We start from the raw sequence: 19,017 nt of genomic DNA, 5'->3' as shown, positions 1-19,017 counted from the left end.
TCTAGGATAAGTATGGAGTCGTACTCATAGACTACCTCCGCAACGGTCAGATATTTAATCCAGAATCTCTACATTACTTACAAAACTGAAAGAAAAATTCACCGCCGCGGAAAATGAAAAGAAAGGAATTCTGTTCCTTCAGGAGAATACAACTGTCCATCAAGCCCCTGCGAACACAACTGACATTGCATAATCTAGGATTTCAATGTCTAGATCATTATTCTTATTCCGCAGATTTAGCTCCGTCTAACTATTACGTGTACTTATTTCCCAAATTTAAATAACACTTGAAAGGACGCCATTTTAGATCTGATAGAGGGGGATACGGACAAAATCTCGCGGCCGAAACATCGCCGCCCAAAATCTCGCCTGCCAAAACCTCGCGGGACAAAATCTCGCTGGGCCAAAACCTCGCCCCCCAAAACATCGCGTGGCCAAACCATCGCCACGAATGAAACTTTTCTTTAAAATTTACCGAATGAGTTTCTTAATATGCAATTTCACAGTACAAATAATAATAATAATAATAATAATAATAATAATAATAATAATAATAATAAGAAGAAGAAGAAGAAGAAGAAGAAGAAGAAGATACAAAACATCGTGTGCGTGGGCTTTCTCGGGTTATTCCCGTTTCCTCCCACTTCCTTTATTCGATCATTTCCTTCATCCTGGTCATCTACGTCTCCTTTAACCTACAGGACATAATCAAGGGACGTCGTAAAAACTCATATATTATTTCATACTTTCATAAATATTATTAGATTTTTGTTAAAATTTTAAGTTTTTGGATGTTCCAAAGTTCACAAAACTAACCCCGTTATTTGTCATTACTTTCCTTTTGCAGACTTTCTTTCCCTATAACCAGTTTAAAAACATCCTGTCGCCCTACCTTCACATTGAAATCCTCTAATACAGAAATAGAATTTTCATATGGTATCGCGGGACTTGGTCAAATACCCGTGATACTTCTTCTGAAACAGCGTCTTTTATACCGTCATCCTTATCATCTGTTGGAACATTTACATTTTGGTCAGGCGAGATTTTGGGTATGACGATATTTTGGGGCGCGAGGTTTTGGAAGGCGAGGTTTTGGTCCGCGAGGTTCTGGCCGCGAGGTTTTGTACCCAACCCGATAGGGGTAGTGCTACAAACAGTGGTGCGAGGAAATCTTCAGATTTTTTAACTTTTCTGCAGAAACTGGACCACTGTACAAGGTAGTATATTGACTCTCGGCGGAAGTGTAGAAGTAAAACTTCACCATTCCACGTGCACTCCTTCTGGGTTGGGCTACGAATTTTTCAGCAGTTCCTAGTCAATATGGTAGACGTCACGTCAGTACTTTGAAACAAAATAAGTAAGGGAGCACGTATAAACCAATTACTAACTAAAGATCAGCACTCTGACAATAAGTTTTATTGGGAATCAATTTAATTCCATAAATTTATTATTATCATTTGCAGGAAGGGAAAACACAACTCTTTTTATCCCCATCAAAAAATTAAGCCCTGGTAGTTGCAAACTAAGTTGTTATAAGCACATTCTCTGAATATTGAAAGCTGAGAATGTTTCAGAAAAAAGAAATATAGAACCTTTAAATAAAACAAAGTATGAAACTGGAAACTTCAAATCTGGATAATACAAACAAGTTACGTAACTGGTTTTACCTTACCTTTGTTTCCAATCGAAGTTGATCCAATGAGAAGAAAACAAGTCGACCAAATCTACTATTGTTCGCTAGGCACAATAATTAAAAATCATAAGAAAGAAGTATAACTAAAATTTACCTAAAAGGCGCTAAATTAGAAAACAGAAATATGCGTGCATACCCAGACGCTCAAAGAAGAAAGCTTGAGGACTAATCTGCCACATAGTAAATGCATGGAAAGTAGACTACAATTTGACAATGAGATTGGTTATGATACTGATATAAAATACTACATGTAGAATGTTTAAATATTGTAGGAGTCTGGGGGGGCAGTCTAGGTGGCAGTCAGGGGGGCAGAAGTAGCTAGTAGGGGGGCGATCGCCCCCCTTGCCCCCCCTCTGGCGTCGTCACTGTTACGGACAGGTTTGACATATATTTTGTATGCCATACCTTGTACTTCGGGCTCTGTGTGTAGTATCTTCATTGTCCTCCTCTCTCTCAGTGGGTGATGGTAGAGACTTTTGGAATCATAATGAAGCGTCTTCTTTCTCTGGGTTCCACGCCGAATCACTGGCCATAAACCAAGAGTAAAATGACCAGAATAACCAAAAGACCATGACCAAGCTTTCTCAAGTTTATTTCTTTCGACTGTCTCTCTGACGTCATGAAGGAAGCAAACGTGGTGACACTCACTCTATGACATGCACATTCAATTACTAAATTGACACAACCACAGTCCACACATTGATGATGCAACATAAAGCAGCTATACTTCCTACTAGGCTGCTAACGTCGTCAGGATAACACAAACTAAAAAAACAGGAAAAAAGAGTGACTTCCCAGAATCAAAGTAGGGCCTACTTACTACTTAATAACAATATTTCCTTGTTGTGTCAATGTTTATCAGGTTGATGATCGAAGCAAACATTAATTCGATGTTGGTGCATGACAATGAGAGCCCAGTAAAAACAAACTTGTTGAGAAATCATGTGATCTAAACAACACTGAATTTCAGTCAACGCGTGTGAGACTGTTTAGTAAGGCAAAAGGTAAAAGGAGGTTACTACCAAGATTTATTACAAACAATTAACAAATACAGCAGTGGCGTATTTAGGGGGGCTTCCAGGCTTAAGTCCCCCAGAAATCTGACTTACTATAGTAAAGTATATGAAATATCTTGCAGAATTTTCACATTTTCAGGCAAAGTTCCCAATAAAGTTAGCTAAGCCCCCCGAAACAAAATCGTAAATACGCCACTGAAATACAGGGATTTCCTGGTTGCTACAAACAGTAAATAATAATTCTGCAAATGTTAGATTTGAATGACATCATGGTAGCAACAAGTGAGCGAAAAGTGTAAGTAACCGATGAAGGCGGTGAATCTTCCAGCAATAGATGTTCCGCTTGTAATAAATGGATGACAGGTTCCCACTTCCAATAAAGAATATGGTCCTTGGTTCGAGCCGTGCAACAATATATTATAAACTTTGTATTATTTACAAGAACTTTGTAAATTTTATAAGATACTATTTTTATAATAAAATGGTGAAGGGTTCCCAGACTTTTTATTAGACTCTACCAAACAAAATATTGCAATATTCATTTTGAAGATGTCGGTAAGCTTAATAATCAAATGATTAGGTACTTTTAGGAGCAAAGGTCATCATACTTTTGATCTTTCTTTCTTCCTTAAGGGATATTTGATTTACTTTTGTTTAGGGAATAATAAAGTTTCCGTAGGGGTATTTTCAGTGATTGAACACATGCAACCTATGTATCTATCAACTTATCTTGACGAAAGAAACCTATCGGTAATTTCAATGACGAATTCGAAAACTGCATAAGGTACCGTGTAGCGGAAATGGGTAACCGTCAGTAGCCTATCGTTTTCTTTCGTCAAGATGAGTTGATTGATGAGTCAAGCTCAAGAATATTTTCTTACGTCATCTTTACTGTGGTTTAGCGCATTTTCATGTAAAGGAATGGTCTTTTTGCGATTCACGAGTACAGGAAGGTTTTCATAGAGTTTATCTTTCACTGTTTGCAGCTGTTGAACATATGTATTCGCATTATCATTAAATTTGAGATCAACAACTTGTGATGAATTATAGCTCTACATTTTAGCCATACGCATAATAAAATATTTTTTTCCATGGATGTTTAAGTAATTGAAAAGGGTAAGCCTACTTTTGTGAAGAGTTTATTTTCGAATGATTTTCTCAAAAACGAGTCAGGGAATTTTGTTCACATTTCATATATGAATAATTCGGTGGTAGCGGCAGTGTATGATTTTAATTTATGAAATGAAAATGACAAAGTTTTGTCCGATGGCCTTTGTTTTTTTTTTTTTTTTTTTTTTTTCATTATGAATAATGTATGTTGTACTACTGAAATAATCCTTTAGTTATTTCAAAAGCTTTCAAACTTCTCTGTTAGATGGCAGCAAATCTTAGGGAGTGCAGAGTCCTCTGACGACGACATTTGGTTATTCACCAATAGATGGCTCCCGTCAATACTTATTCTTTCTTCGTTGAATTTCATTAAAGAGTTTGGATTAGCAACTAAAACTCTTTCATATATTACCCTGTCTGTCATTATGTGTGTTCGCCCGTTCAAAAGACGAAAAATATCCTCAAGAACCACTTGATGGATTACCATCAATTTTGCCCAGGAGGTAAACGGTGAAAAGTTAAGAATCGATTTTGTGTATAAGTGATTTCCGGTTTTATTGTTGATCAGGATAGATCAAAAACTATAATAGATTCCCAGAACTAGTTTCCTGCACGTTACTAAATGTACGAGGAATACTAACCTCGATCTTTAACTATCTATTAAAAATGGAAATGATATAAATCCACTACAAGTCCAGTTTCAATATTAATTTACATAGGGGCCGCGGTGGCTCAGTGGTAGAGCGTTCACCTCTGGTGCTTGGAGTCCCGGGTTCTATCCCCGCCAAGTGAACTTTGTGGTGGACAAACACCGTGTGCGTGGGTTTTCTTGGGGTTCTCCCGTTTCCTCCCACTTTCTTCATTCCACCATTTCATACATTACTCATCATCACCGTCTCCTTTAGCCTAACCGGCATAATCGTGGGACGTAAAACTCAAAGATTTCATTTCATTTTTTGATTTACATAAAACAAAAACGATAGCAGATAGCAGAACGATACAGTTTTCTGTTTCTGAATCCGTTTAATGTTTTTAGGATAGATATCATCACTTCTCTTAGCCCTCTATTTAAATCGGAAGTGGCAGAAATCATTCATTTTCTATTTTAACCCTCTGGGGATCCCATGGTACAATTTGTACCATACGGATGTTTCATGGTACATTGCGTTATAACTCTCCTATTTGAGCTTTTTCGTCCGGGTTTTTTTTGTTTTGTTTTGATTTTCAAGTCCAGAGACATTGTAGAAGACCTTACGTATGGTTTCACACCTTCCTGCGTCGAGACATAGGAGGTGATGACGTCATAATTCTAAAATATATATTTTCATTTATTAAGCCTATGTTCATTATTTTTTGGCGGGCTTATTTCTCCACGTAGAAGATTGAAATTTTGAACAAACATTCAGGCCATCGAGTAGTATTTACCAGATTTTTTTAGATTTCTGCGTTAAAACAGGGCGGATCCAGAGGGGCAAATAGTTGAAAAACGGGATATTTCTACTCAAAAATCCCTTTCTTCTGGATTTTCCCGCCTTAGATACATGATGGAGACACGTGAGTCATACCGTCTGAAAGGCAGTTTTATTCTGAAGAGAATGATGGGCAAAACATGACCCTAGGATAATTAGGGATGCCTCAGGGAATTTTTACAAAATATCCTTCTGTATACGGGAATTTGGTACATTGTCTTTATATATATTTTTGGCGGGCTTACTTTTGCACCTAGAAGATTGAAATTGTGCATAAACATTCAGCCTACCTAGTACTATTTATCATATTTTTTCAGACCTCTGCGTTAAAACAGGGGGGTCCAGAAAAAGGGATATTTAGACTAAAAAATCCCTTTGTTTGGGATTTTCCCGCCTCAGATACATGATGGAGACACGTGAGTCATACCGTCTGAAAGGCAGTTCTATTCTGAAGAGAATGATTGGCGGATTATAGTCCTAGGGTAATTAGGGATGTGTCAGGGATTTTTTATCAAAATATACTTCTGTATAGGGGAATATGGGACATTGTCGATATATATATTTTTGGCGGGGTTATTTTTGCACCTAGAAGATTGAAATTGTGCAAAAACATTCAGTCCACCGAGTAGTATTTAACAGATTTTTTCAGATTTCTGCGTTAAAACAGGGGGGTCCAGAGGGGCTAAAAGTTGAAAATAGGGATTTTTAGACCAAACAATTCCCTTTTTTCGGGAATTTCTCGCCTTAGATACATGATGGAGGCATGTGAATGGTACAGCCTGAAAGGCCATTCTATTCTGAAGGGAATGACTGGTGGATTATAGTCCTACAGTAAATAGAGATGTCTCAGGAGATTTTTTACCTGAGATCATGGTGTTTTGCTGTAATTTTGGGCATTGTGGGAATTCTTAATAAAATTTCTCTCGCCCTTAGTATTCAAGATAGAAACTTGAAATTTGGCACACACATTCAGTATACCAAGTACTATTAATCAGATTTTTTTAGATCTCTACGTTTACACAGGGCCGTTCCAGAGGGTCCCAAATTGAGAAAGAAAATTCTCTCCGAAATTTTCCTTTTAACATCATTTTTCCGTCTCCTGGTATATGGTATGAGCATGCAAGTGATACCATTTAAAATCCAGCTCCATTCTGAAGAGAATGAGCTATGAACCATGATCCTAGGATAAATAGTGACGATGCAGTAGCTGCTTGACTGAAAGTCTAAAAAATAGCCCAAAAACCCTGATGCCGAAAGGGTTAACACGGATCATTACAGTGTAAAAACAATAATAGATGCCGAGATGCCGTTTTTTTCTGCTATCAATTAAGCGTCCCAACAGTACATTCCATCTCCACTTTAATATTTCTACTAAAACCGGAAATGGTAGAAGTTTATTAATACCTTCCTATTTAAGAATAATTTAGAAAATATCACGCAATACGAAGCAAACTTCTTCACGTGATGTACACATGACGTGACACTGTTTAATTGTTATAATTATACTCTTAAAGTTTATTAATCAAATTTAAGTAATGTCAACTTTGTATAACTGATGGGAACAAAAACCAGTTATTCGGTTTTTAGTACAACCAAAACACGTTTTTTGAAAACTTTCAAAAGAACATTGTTTAAAAACACGGATCTGTTTTAAAATTGGTTTCATTTTCTATTTAAAAAAACTGTTCAGTATTCTACAAAAAACCGTTTTCGGTTTTCTATCAGTAACCGATTTTGCTTTTAAAGCCATCTCAATTCTCTATCAAAATCGATTAGGTTTCGGTTTCCTATCAAAAGCCGCCTTCGGGTTTAAAACTGATTTTATATTCAATCAAAACCGGTTTCGGTTTAAAGCTGTTTCGATTATTCGATCAAAACCAGTTTTCGTTTCCTATTGAAAACCGATTTCAGTGAAAAACCGAAAAGGTTTTGGAGAAAACTGAAATGTTTTTCAGATTTCCTACAATCTTGTTTCCGGCCAAAATAACTTTAGCCCATTCCTAATATATATATATATATAAATTAACTGACAAAGCAAGGGGCAATTAGCTGTAAGTAACAGATATCAAACTATTAATATCCTAGTTCAGTTAATACGAGGCAATTTCCAAAATTGATATATACGATCTCATCGGTAACATACGTAGAATTTTCTCCTAGGAGGCAGAATACCACACATGAGCAAAAGTTTGAATACAGAAACGTGTCGCATATGACACTTCATGTCAATCAATTATTATTGACACACATCAGGAGGAAGCAAATGTAATAACTTTTTACCAGAATTTCGAAGAATCGAACAAATTTCAAAAAGCAATTGTGGCAATTGTCCCCTCTTGCTCCCCGCTGCGGACACCCATGAGTCTCACCATTCTTTTGGAAATTATGTTTCTAGGTTATCTATTATTCTCGCTTAGACCGTTCATATGCATATGTTAATGGAAGTATTTTATTTGTTGCTTTGGCAAAAATCGAACTTGGTCACCCTGGTAAGAACACTAACCACAAAGTACGAGGGTTCTCAGGTTGTTGTTAGGAAATATGAATATATTTATCAATTCAACTGAAGAACTTTAAAAAAAACAATTTGATAGATTAATATGGTGTTGGACCAGCATTCTCCCTCAAAACAGCTCTGATCCCTCCGCTGTCAGGAAAGAAATTTAGATGCCGTGTCCGTGAATGGTAGCAAAAGAAAATTGCACCATTTCGCATGAAATCCATCACTCAGTTTCATGAGAGAGGCTGGACAATTCGCGCCGGATTCCTGTCTCCAAAACAAACAACAGATATTCAGTTGTGTTTACGTCTGGAGATCAAGTAGGCCAGTGGAAATGTTTAATTTCTTCCCGATCTTCTTTACACCACGCAGCGACAACTCCACCTGTGTTAGTGAGCGCATTATCATCCTGGAATACGGGTCAATTCCCTGGAAAAAATATGGACTTATAGATATCCTAAAATGGTGACACAATCACTGGCAGCGACGCAACCGCAAAGCGTGAACGCTGGACCTTCTTCAAAACAGGATATTGTGGCCACAGAGCATCACAGAGCCGCCACCAAGTTTCACGGTTGGGCGGAGACATTGCGGACTATGCGCTTCTATGGGCGGCCGCCACACAAACACCGACCTTGTTTTGAAATAACATGATCGATGGCTCATCCGGTCATATCACACTTTTCAAGTCATCACGGTCCATGTTGTATGTTCGCTGCAACACTGGCGTTGTGCTACGTTGTTATGGTCCCTTGTCAGCGGCTTCGCTAACCTGACTATGTATATCTATCTCACGTATAGGGATGCGCACGAGTCGAGTCGAGTCGAGATTTAAGCCTGTCTCGACTCGACTCGAGAAAATGTTGTCTCGACTCGTGTCTCGACTCGAAAATATGTTTCTGTCTCGACTCGACAGTTACTGTCTCGACTCGACTCGAATTCGAGTCGAGACAAAATATACGAGTTAAAATATACGCACACATCAGCCAGAACATTATGACTACCTACCTAATTGTCACTATGTCCACCTTTGGCACGGATAACAACGGTGACGCGTCTTGGCATGGACGCAATGATCCTTGCTACGTCGTTGGAGAGAGTTGCCACCACATGTGTACACACAGGTCACCTAATTCCCGTAAATTCCGGGGAGGGGGCGATGCGCTCTGACGTCACGTTCAATCACATCCCAGATGTGTTCGATTGGGTTCAGATCCGGCGAGTTGGAGACCAACACATCACTTGGAACTCGCCCCTGTGTTCCTCGAACCACTCTATCACACTCCTGGTCTTGTGACATGGTGCATTATCTTGTCGAAAAATGCCACTAATGTTGGGAAACATGGTCGTCATGAAGGGTTGTACGTAGTCAAGCAGTGTGCTTGGCCGTCATGGTGTTTTACTCGAGCTCCACTAGACACATGGATGCATAAGCGTAACCTTGGCCCATATGGTTGGGGGTTGGGCAAAACATTCGTGCACAAACACACACACACACATACACACACACACACACACATATATATATATATATATATATATATATATATATATATATATATATATATATAATTTGTCGACCCACTTCTGGATGAAGTTCTCTCCAATTCTTTTTCACATTATCTATTTTCGGCAGTCCGTTTCCACGTTACTCCACACTGCTTCCTAATTTCGTCACACCATAATCTATTACAACGTTTTCTGGATCGTTTTTGTTCCCTTAGGATCCAATCAAAGATTGCTTTTGTCTACCTATCGTCAGTTCTTCTTGCAATATGACCAGCTCCCTGACACTTGAGTCCTTTTATTTTCAAGATGATATGGTCACTCCTGTCATCTTCCTAATCCATGTATTTTTTTTTTCTATCTCTCCGGGTTATTCCAAGCATACATCTCTCCATGCTCATTTGAGTTGTACGGTATATGATCTCTCCCTATGGAAGTTTAAGAAAGAACATTATACATTAACAACTAATCACAAAAAGTTGTGAATTAAAGCAGGCGTAGATTTTAATTCCTACTTTAGATTGGATGCAGCAACATATTTCAAATTATTGCCTTTGGTATAAAAAAATCGATTATAAATTTTGAATTTGCGGTGGCAAGCTACATGGCATGAGCGTGAACTGCGATTCTTCTTTTCTTTCATTATTAAAAGACAGCAAGTTTTATTTTTTGACTGTAAGATTCACAAACTGCAATTAGAAGTATATAATATACATTGCTCACTTGTGCACGTGTAAACTTGTCTTTGTTTCGACAAAAATGTATTCACAAATTTCCACTTGGGCAGGTAGTCTTCGGCCTTAAATTGTCACTTTTTAAAACCAACCATACATTTGCTAAATGTTAAATGCTAAATGTAATGTTTTAACCAAATATTTAGCATCGTAGTCTCGAGAAACCCTCTCTGATTTTGGATCATCATTGTGTAGTTGGAGTGTGTGAATGATATAAATACTACTCAGGCAGATATCCAGCCTAACTTTACGTCAGTTTTTGAGGATGAGACCTGAAATTAAACCTTTGTCTCATTGTTTTAGTCAATGCCGGAACGCCTTTCCCTAGAATAATTTCGCGGTTCACAACGAAGCAGAACGAAAAGTTCTAGATTAGTTCTTTATCGTGCTTTAATAGGATATTAATCTGCTTAAAATATGACAATAATAAACTGAAAAGATACACATTTGGAGCGAGACAAGTACAGCACAGGAACTGAATTCGGAATCCACACTGACTTACTGGAACGCAGAACTGGTGCGTTCCGGCCCCTTTCATGCCCCGCTTAGCCAATCTTTCCCTGATCTTTGCCCAATTCCTCATATTAACCTGAGCCTTAAATGTTGTTAAGGAATTACCTGGAACAACCTATCATCACAGTATCCACATATTCGTTTACCCCATCTCATTAATAGCGTTTCTTTCGGAAAAGAATCCCCAAAGAGGGTATTTTAAAAGTAAAAAGGGGAATTATAGTTAAACATATGTTTCTTGATATCCTGATTTTCTCTGAAAATTTGCCTGAAGGGTATTTTGCACTTGACTGTGTGTGTATGGTGGGAAAAGCCCCGGCTCACCCTCTGAAAGAAATACTGCTTATCAATAACACAAGGAAATCACAATATTATGAAATCCAAACAGTAGCCAGTAAATATCGCAGTTATAATTTTGATTTCATAAGTTAATATTTCACTTACCGGTAAATGTACACTGAGAAAAAATTATAGGTGGCGTACTTAAAAAGATAGGTTACATGCGTAATTCCTGTAGTTTTTGGACTTAAAGTACAGCAGACGTATAACTGAAAACGCATGTTTTATAATACTTTCTGTATGAATGTTCCATCTATATATACTTTCTGTATGAAACAATGTAGGCGTTCAGGATCTCACATACAAATGGACGTATATAACATATAGCTGACGAAGGTAACATAAGTATATGCATGTGATATACGGAAAACTGTTAGATGTCAGACATCCTGCAACGGCATGATGTAATATCTAAGGGCAGTGCCTAGGTAGTATACGGATAACGTATGCTCCGTACTGATTTCTATAGTAAGCAAGAGGATACCGTATATTCGTACAATATACCGCTGTGCGGAGAACGGATTTTTCTCCGTGTAATGATATGGAAACTGGACTTGAACTGTTAATGGGGCTGGAGCCGCCTTCCTTGAAGTGTTGATTCTGAATCAAATTTGACGATAATCTGAGAAACGTTAATGTCGTAAGACCTTTCTATGCACAACACAGCTAAACTATGAAATTTTTCTTAACCCATAGTGCTACGAACGTATGTTTTTAGCCGTCTCAGGCACGAAAAGGAACGTTCACTGGTTGTGGAACTGACAGGCACGGTTAGAAAAATCTTATAAACTTGATTCAAATTTGGGAAGCATTCGCAAAGATTCAATTTTTAAAACAAATTTAGAAGCGATGAAAAATCATTTTCAGTCTGTCTCTCTGCACACAAATTGGAGAAAACTGTTAACTCTGATGTCAGCTGAACTTTAGGGATTTTGTAGGTGTTGCTGACAATTGTGATACTTTCTGCTGATGGCTTGTGTTGATTCATCACGTCGTGGAGGGAATGAAGAACCTGCATATCATTTTCTTTGAACTTTTATTGCTAATATCTCCCACAAGGATGTCAATAACGGAATAATGCACTTCGCGTCTGTAATATTCAGCTGCTGTCTCACACTCGAAGAAGTATCACCACCATCCAATGCTCGTGGGATTCGTCTTCTTCGTGGAACGTTCGGTGCAGTGCATCCCATGGTTTCTGCAATTTCTTCTGTTTCTGTCCACAGCGCTTTGGAACTTTTCTCACTCCGTAAGGACTGAAGGCTGCAGATATTGGCTTGCGACAAATTTTTCACAGTAGAAAAATTGGCACGTGTATTCTGTATGTGTATGGACAGTTGATTCGTGTATTCAAGAACACGTCTCATCAGTTTAAGACGAAACAAAAATAAAAAAAGTCATGAATATTTCTTAACAGGGAATTCGCATCTGGGCCGTAAATTTGATAGTGATCTGCTATTTCCTCTAAAGTTTAAACTACAGATCCAAAATGATCTAAAACTGCACGAATAGCTTCCAATTCACAGTTCCATCTAGTGTCGCTCAAAGATTTTAATGTTACCAAATGCTTTAAGTTTTCTCCTTGACGTTGAATATTTTGAAAAATAGCGTGCTTTTTTGACTACGCTTCTATGAAGGAATGCAAACTACTCAGAACACCAAACATGTTTCGAATTGCAGACACTTCTCGGCACACATCAACAATGCGTAAGTTCAAAATGTGAGCGTAACAATGGATATAAATGGCTAAATCGTTCACGTCCCTGGTCCTCTTTGCAACGCCAGAGTACTGCCACGCATAGCGGATGCACCATCGTAACATTGTCCTCGGATGTTATCTATGCTCATACCCGGTGATATTAACACATTTGTTAACAGTTTGGACAAACTTTCTCCGTGTTTTTTCTGTGTTGTAAAACCCGATAAAACTTTCGTGAACGTTTAATGTTTCATCACAGTATCGCAAAACAATTGATATTTGTTCATGTCGCTTCAAATCTTGAGTTTCATCCATGGTGACACTATATATACCTACAGTCTCCACACGATCAATTATTTTTCACAGCACATACTCACACATTAAATCTAGAAATTGATTTTTGTACTCGGGACTAACGTATCTAAATGTTGACCGAAAAATCACGTCATTGTCTTTGAATCTTAGCGATAAGAGTTCTCGTAAATTACCTTTATTTTCACTTTCGTTATTTTCCCTATGGCCTCTAAGGGGAACACATTGGCGAGCACAATACAAAATACTATCTAGAAGTGCTTCTAAATATATTCTATTGCCGTTAATTACATATTTGGTTCGTCTGCAAATCTAATTTACGCGCAACTGATCCGTGCAATAGCGCGTTTCGGACTTTCGCAGTCTTAGAAATACAAGTCTTATGAGCGTTACTTGCTTCATGAGTACCGAATTTATATACTAACCTTCTTCCAGTTACGGATACCCTCCTTAGTTAAGGTGTCTAAGCAAAAAGCACTATCTCGAGAAATACTATTATCTAACCAAGTTGCCTATACCACTCAGATCGGAACCGGCGGCCATTTTATTAGGGTATGTTTTCAATTGCGGTTGGAAGGAACCTTGACCTACTGCCAGAAATGTCTTTGCATTTTCACAACCTTTGACTGGATCACGATGTTCTGAAACTTCATCTTGTGAGACTGTTTCCACAGTAGTATCGGCATTTGAATTCTTATATTTTGAGACTTCATATTTTGACACTGTTTTCATACTAGCACTTGAATTCTTATCTTCTGAAACGCAAGAAGTAAATTGTTTAGTCACTATTTCATTATCTCAGCTGGCACTGCCAATATTGCTAAGTTTCGGCTTCTTACTAAAATATTCCAAGTTTTTTTTTTTTTTTTTTTTTTTTTTGAGCACTGCATATTAGTCACAACAACTTCCTGTGAAACTTGAGAAATATTCAAGTACCACAGATAAAATATAAAAAATGAAACCACTATACACCGATACACGTGAAGGCTATATATACACAGAAAAAAAAACTTCAAACGTACTGCTCACTGCCAAGGGCACCGGTTTCTCTGTAACTTTAGGGGGGCCCATTCAGATGTGGGTTTGTATATTCATAAAACAATACAAAATACATATTCAGAAAAATACATAGGGCCCATATGAACTTTGGGGGCTCGGCCCCCACAGCCCCCCAGGATTGGTGCCCTTACTCACTGCAAACAAAAACTTCAGACTAAATCAAATGTATTATTTTTAGTTTGGATGCCAGGGAGGCTATTAGTAAAAATAACTCGTTGTTTGAACCTTACAATTCTCCCTTTCCACTTTACAATACCAGATGTTGCTATTTTTGTGACTTACAGGGAAAGCAATAAAATATCTTTTGTATTTAGGATCACAAGATTTCCGACAAAGAGACGAGTTCTGTATGTCTCTGCTTATCCTTTTCTCCAGCACGCCCAAAGTTCACTGACCTTTATTAAGGTGGATGTAGCAAAACATTTATTGCAAGACATTACCAGATATGGTTAAAATCAGAGTTCCATTCCCGTTGTTATTCTAGAACTTTCTACAGACTTAAAGACAGTTTACAGTTGAACATTTTGTAATATCAGCATAAATAAGGCAAAATTTTTAATAACTGTCCTAAATCTAAGAAACACCCAGAATCAGTAAGGGAGAAGGTATATGAACATCTCTGAACATGAGCATTTTTTTTTTGTTTTGTTTTGTTTTAGATATAGTTCAATCACAATTTTACACTGCCTCTGTGATCTCTCCCCCTCCCCCCAAAAAAACATGCTCAGAATAAGTCCTATCTATTCAAATTACAAGCATTTCTGATGTAACAGAAAAATAAAGAAATCCTGAATTTGACAATACAGTTTATAAATTATTATTACCGTCGTAAAGGAACATGAAATGTCTAAAAACGAAAAAAGCAATAATGTGAGGTGTTAACCAATTCAGATCACATGCATCAAAAGTCAGTGACAATTACCCAGCTAGTAGTGGAGAGGCAGTGTTAGGGCTTAAAGTGAGCCGGAACGCACCGTCAGTGCATTCCGGTAAATCAGATTGCTGTCAGAATTTAGTTTGTGCGCAACACTTGTCACTTCACAAACATTGTGCATGAATTTTTAATAAAAATTTGGTTCCGTCTATGAAACGACTATTAATATGTTTTATCAAACCAGATCAAGAATATGGATCAGGGATTATTTACCTTCATTGTTGACTGAGTTCTCGCAAATCGCTGTGGATAAGCATTCTGGCGAGGTGGCTATTCACTGAAGCCACTTGAAGCCCTGGGCAGTGTGTATACCTAACAAGCAGCATTTTAAAGGTGGAGCATGGCCAAGAACTCTGTTCCGATCGGCCATCCTGACTGAGTGACTGAGGTTTTACCTGGTACCTTTTGTCAGGCCAGGTTCGCTGTCTTTTCACTTCCTTGCCCCTCCCTTCTCTTGGTCTCGTTAGTCGCCTAATGACCTTAATGCTGTGAAACAAAAACATACAATTAAGCAAAATGGGGTTGTATACGCTTCAGCTCACAAGTAGACCTCACCACTTCGCCGTTGCGTTAGCAAAAGGAAACAACTACTGTCCTAGAGTAGGGTTGAATATAAGATATTGACAAAAATTTTAGCTGCTAACGAGCACTAGAAATATGGGAAAACGAAATAGAAACATGAATTTGGGAAAGCCAAAATACAATATAATTTGATAGTTGCAAGACCGATATTTTTTGAAATAGATGGAGGAACAATAGTTATGACTTCAACTATGTAAATCGAGTTAGGGAGATGTTTTTATGGCATTCCAGATAATGGCCGCCATCTTGAAATCCGCCATATTGGATCGACGTCAACTTTTCCAAATAAAAAGAGAACCATGTGAGGTATCAAACAACAATGATTTTTTATCCAATCTCATACACTAATTAGTTTATCCATATCTAGAACGGTTTAAAACTTACAGTTCTTTGAATGTTGAAAAATTCGTTGTTTGCAGCAAATAACAGATAACTACAGTGACAATGGACATAGCTCTAGAGATAGCATTCTTACTGGACAAAAATACGGCAATGCAAGAAATGAAAGTCCTCAGCATTCATAAAATGGTCAAAACAGAATTATACAGAGTACCATGAGCACCTAATACCTTATACCATACCTGCTACGAAAGGGAATGCCATTGGCAACCAATGTTGCTATTCTCTTCATCGTGCTGCCCCAACTGCTTATAGTTATAGTTTGAATTTACAAACGCACACACGAAGTGGCGAGGTCAGAACCACTTTATGAATCCTGAGGACTTTCATTTCTTGCATTGCCGTAATTTTGTTCTGTAAGAATGCTATCTCTGGAGCTATGTTCATTGCCACTGCCATCTGCTACAAACAACGAATTTTTCAATGTTCAAAGAACTGTAATTTGTAAACCGTTCTAGATATGGACAAACTAATTAGTGTATTGGGTGGGGAAAAAAACATTGTTGTTTGATACCTCACATGGCCCTCTTTCCATTTGAAAAAGTTGATGTCGATCCAATATGGCGGATTTCAAGATGGCTGCCATGATCTGGAATGCCATAAAAACATCTCTCCTAACTCGATTTACATAGTTGAAGTCATAACTATTGTCTTGCAAATATCAAATTATATTGTACTTGGCTTTTCCACATTCATGTTCCTATTTCGTTTTCCCAAGTGCAAAAGGCGTTTAAATGTGACACATATTTAACGTTATTTCTCAAGAAGTTTGCAACACTGACCTGCGGCTGTCATATCTTTCGTCTTCCTTCTTAGTGCTGAATTCAATTATGAAATACAATTTAGGTCGTTCCATTTAAAAAATCATAACTTTATATTGGGTTGGCAACTCTGTTCATCCGGTGATGTCAAGTAATACGTCTACCAATGTGCCTCTTTGTATAGTTGCTTCGTGCAAAGTTTCACTTCTCTCTCTCTTTTCGTTTCTCCGTCATCAAGGTTTGACATTATAAATGACGCACCCGGTATATATAGCGAAAATACGAATATGCTTGATGATACATCTCTTGCGCTTCGGCCCCTACACCAATGCATTCATTCAACTGGGTTTGTTATCGGATAGCAAAGTGTAGTCTGGAATTATATTTTACTTCGTATTTAAGTACCTCGCACTAACAGCCCCGGTTTTTTAAGCCTTTCATCAGATAGGGTAGCATCATGTGGGAATTACTTTTTAAAAGGTTGACAGAAATGATAATTAAAAAAATAACTGCTATATCCTGTGATTATCGAAAAGTACAGGTTTGGTCATTTGTACCTTTAACATTCATTGACTCTCCGAGATTTTTTTTTTCGTTGCTTACCTTATTTATTGTGCAGTGTTCATATAGCTAACAACTTATATCGGACTATCCGATTAAATCAACCGCTACTAAATTAATATTTATGTTCATTGCGTACCCGGACGTCGACCCATGACCCTCTTAAGTATTTTCGTTTCTTTTCTTAGTTTAATTAGATGATGGAAATTAACGACGTTCCAGACCTTGGCACGTCTGCGCAGGGTAGCCATCGGTGATGTTTGGTCACTGAAATCACCGATCCAAAATTTAGTTTATTTTAATTTTTTTTTATTTTGGCAAATCACTAGTTAGGGATATCTTAGCTATTACTCTAGTTTCATTACTGTCCTTGAACCTTCTTAGTTCTTCTGAGGGGTCGAATATTTTTTTTTTACTTATTTAGAGATTTCAAAATTGGGGACGCAGTTACCTGGTCCCTTTCCCCTCTCCTTTTATCCTGCTGGGCTTGGCCGGATACGGGGCTCAGATTTCAATCTTACAAGCAAACTCTTGTGGGATTGGGATCTGATGGACACAGACTTGCATCCTTGGCAGCAGGGCGACCCCTAGGTTACGTATTTGAGTAAGCCGAACCCCTTTTGGCATAAAAGAGAATATTTTGTTATAGTATGTTGTATACATAAATTCGACCACTTATCTTTCGTAGTTGTAGTGTTCTGTCTCCTCTCTTTTTACCTATTCTTCTTCTACTTCTTCTCTAAAGGTTTTTTTTAAATTTTAACCTTCCCCCCCCCGGGTTTTGAAACTCATGAAAGCAAACACTTTTCATATCATTTATTTCTATCGTATGTACTAACTGAGACATCGAGGGATACAATTCGTGGAGGTATTTCCCGGTATTTCAGCACAACTCAGGACCATTTTCACGATACTCAATCCACCATGGGAGGGACTGACGAGAAGGTACACTACGATTTCAGATTCCCAGAAACTTAATTGTTGTTCATCGATCGTACAAATTATATCCATTGATTACTGATTTCTGTTTTTTTCCTTTCTATTGATTGGTTATATGGTGTGTATGTATTAGTAGTTTGGGCCCACTCATTTTAAATAATCTTGATATTTTTTCCTTTCTTTCTCTGTATATACATATATATATGAGTGCTTCCATAGTTTGGAAACTTACGTGCCTGTTCTATTTGCTGTATTTCCACCTCTTGTGTCAACTTACCAAATAACATCAACAATTTCTCTATACGCGGATCTTAGTAAATTGAATTATTATCGATTATCGGGTTTAAATATACAGTTCAATGTTGCAACCTTATGAAAAGAAAATTTTTGTTAATCAGGGTTTTTTTTTTTTTTGAGCCAATAAAATGTGAATACGTATTGAATATGAAAAGGTTATGTAGAAATTTAATTGTCGACGAAATACTAAGATTGATATTAGAATAAAATTTATTATATTGAGTAATATGAATATATATATGAGTGAATATGTATGTAAAGGGCTCGGTATCTACCCTGATTGTTTTAGGTTGCCATAGATTTTTGACACCCGATATTGACTAATTAGTTCTGATGGTAAAGTATTACAGCGTAACTCGTAGTAAATGACACCTTACTGATTTGTTAGTAATGTTTGTAACTATTAAATTTTTAATGCTATGTCAAATGTTGCATGTAAATAGAACAAGTAACAGGTCGTAAAAATAACCCTAATCCGTATCCAAAGTTATTTTGCGAGATCAATAGTGAAATCTGTGAATTACGAAACAGTGCGCCCCAAATCCTTCCCCTACGATCGGAAACCTAACTATTTGTCGTTCGTCAGTTCAATGA

At 37.5% G+C, this 19,017-nt stretch overlaps 1 protein-coding gene across 1 annotated transcript in view; it reads right to left on the bottom strand.

Annotated features, from left to right (window-relative positions):
- Positions 1-19,017, bottom strand: part of LOC145681402 (glycine receptor subunit beta-type 4-like) — an 84,702-nt gene that overhangs the window by 50,237 nt on the left and 15,448 nt on the right. The gene's annotated exons all lie outside the window — the stretch shown is intronic.

Source organism: Thermobia domestica, chromosome 3 (genome assembly GCF_964235325.1).
Source record: "Thermobia domestica chromosome 3, izTheDome1.hap1.1, whole genome shotgun sequence".
NCBI lineage: Eukaryota > Metazoa > Arthropoda > Insecta > Zygentoma > Lepismatidae > Thermobia > Thermobia domestica.
This window is presented reverse-complemented; position numbering and strand designations above follow the sequence as displayed.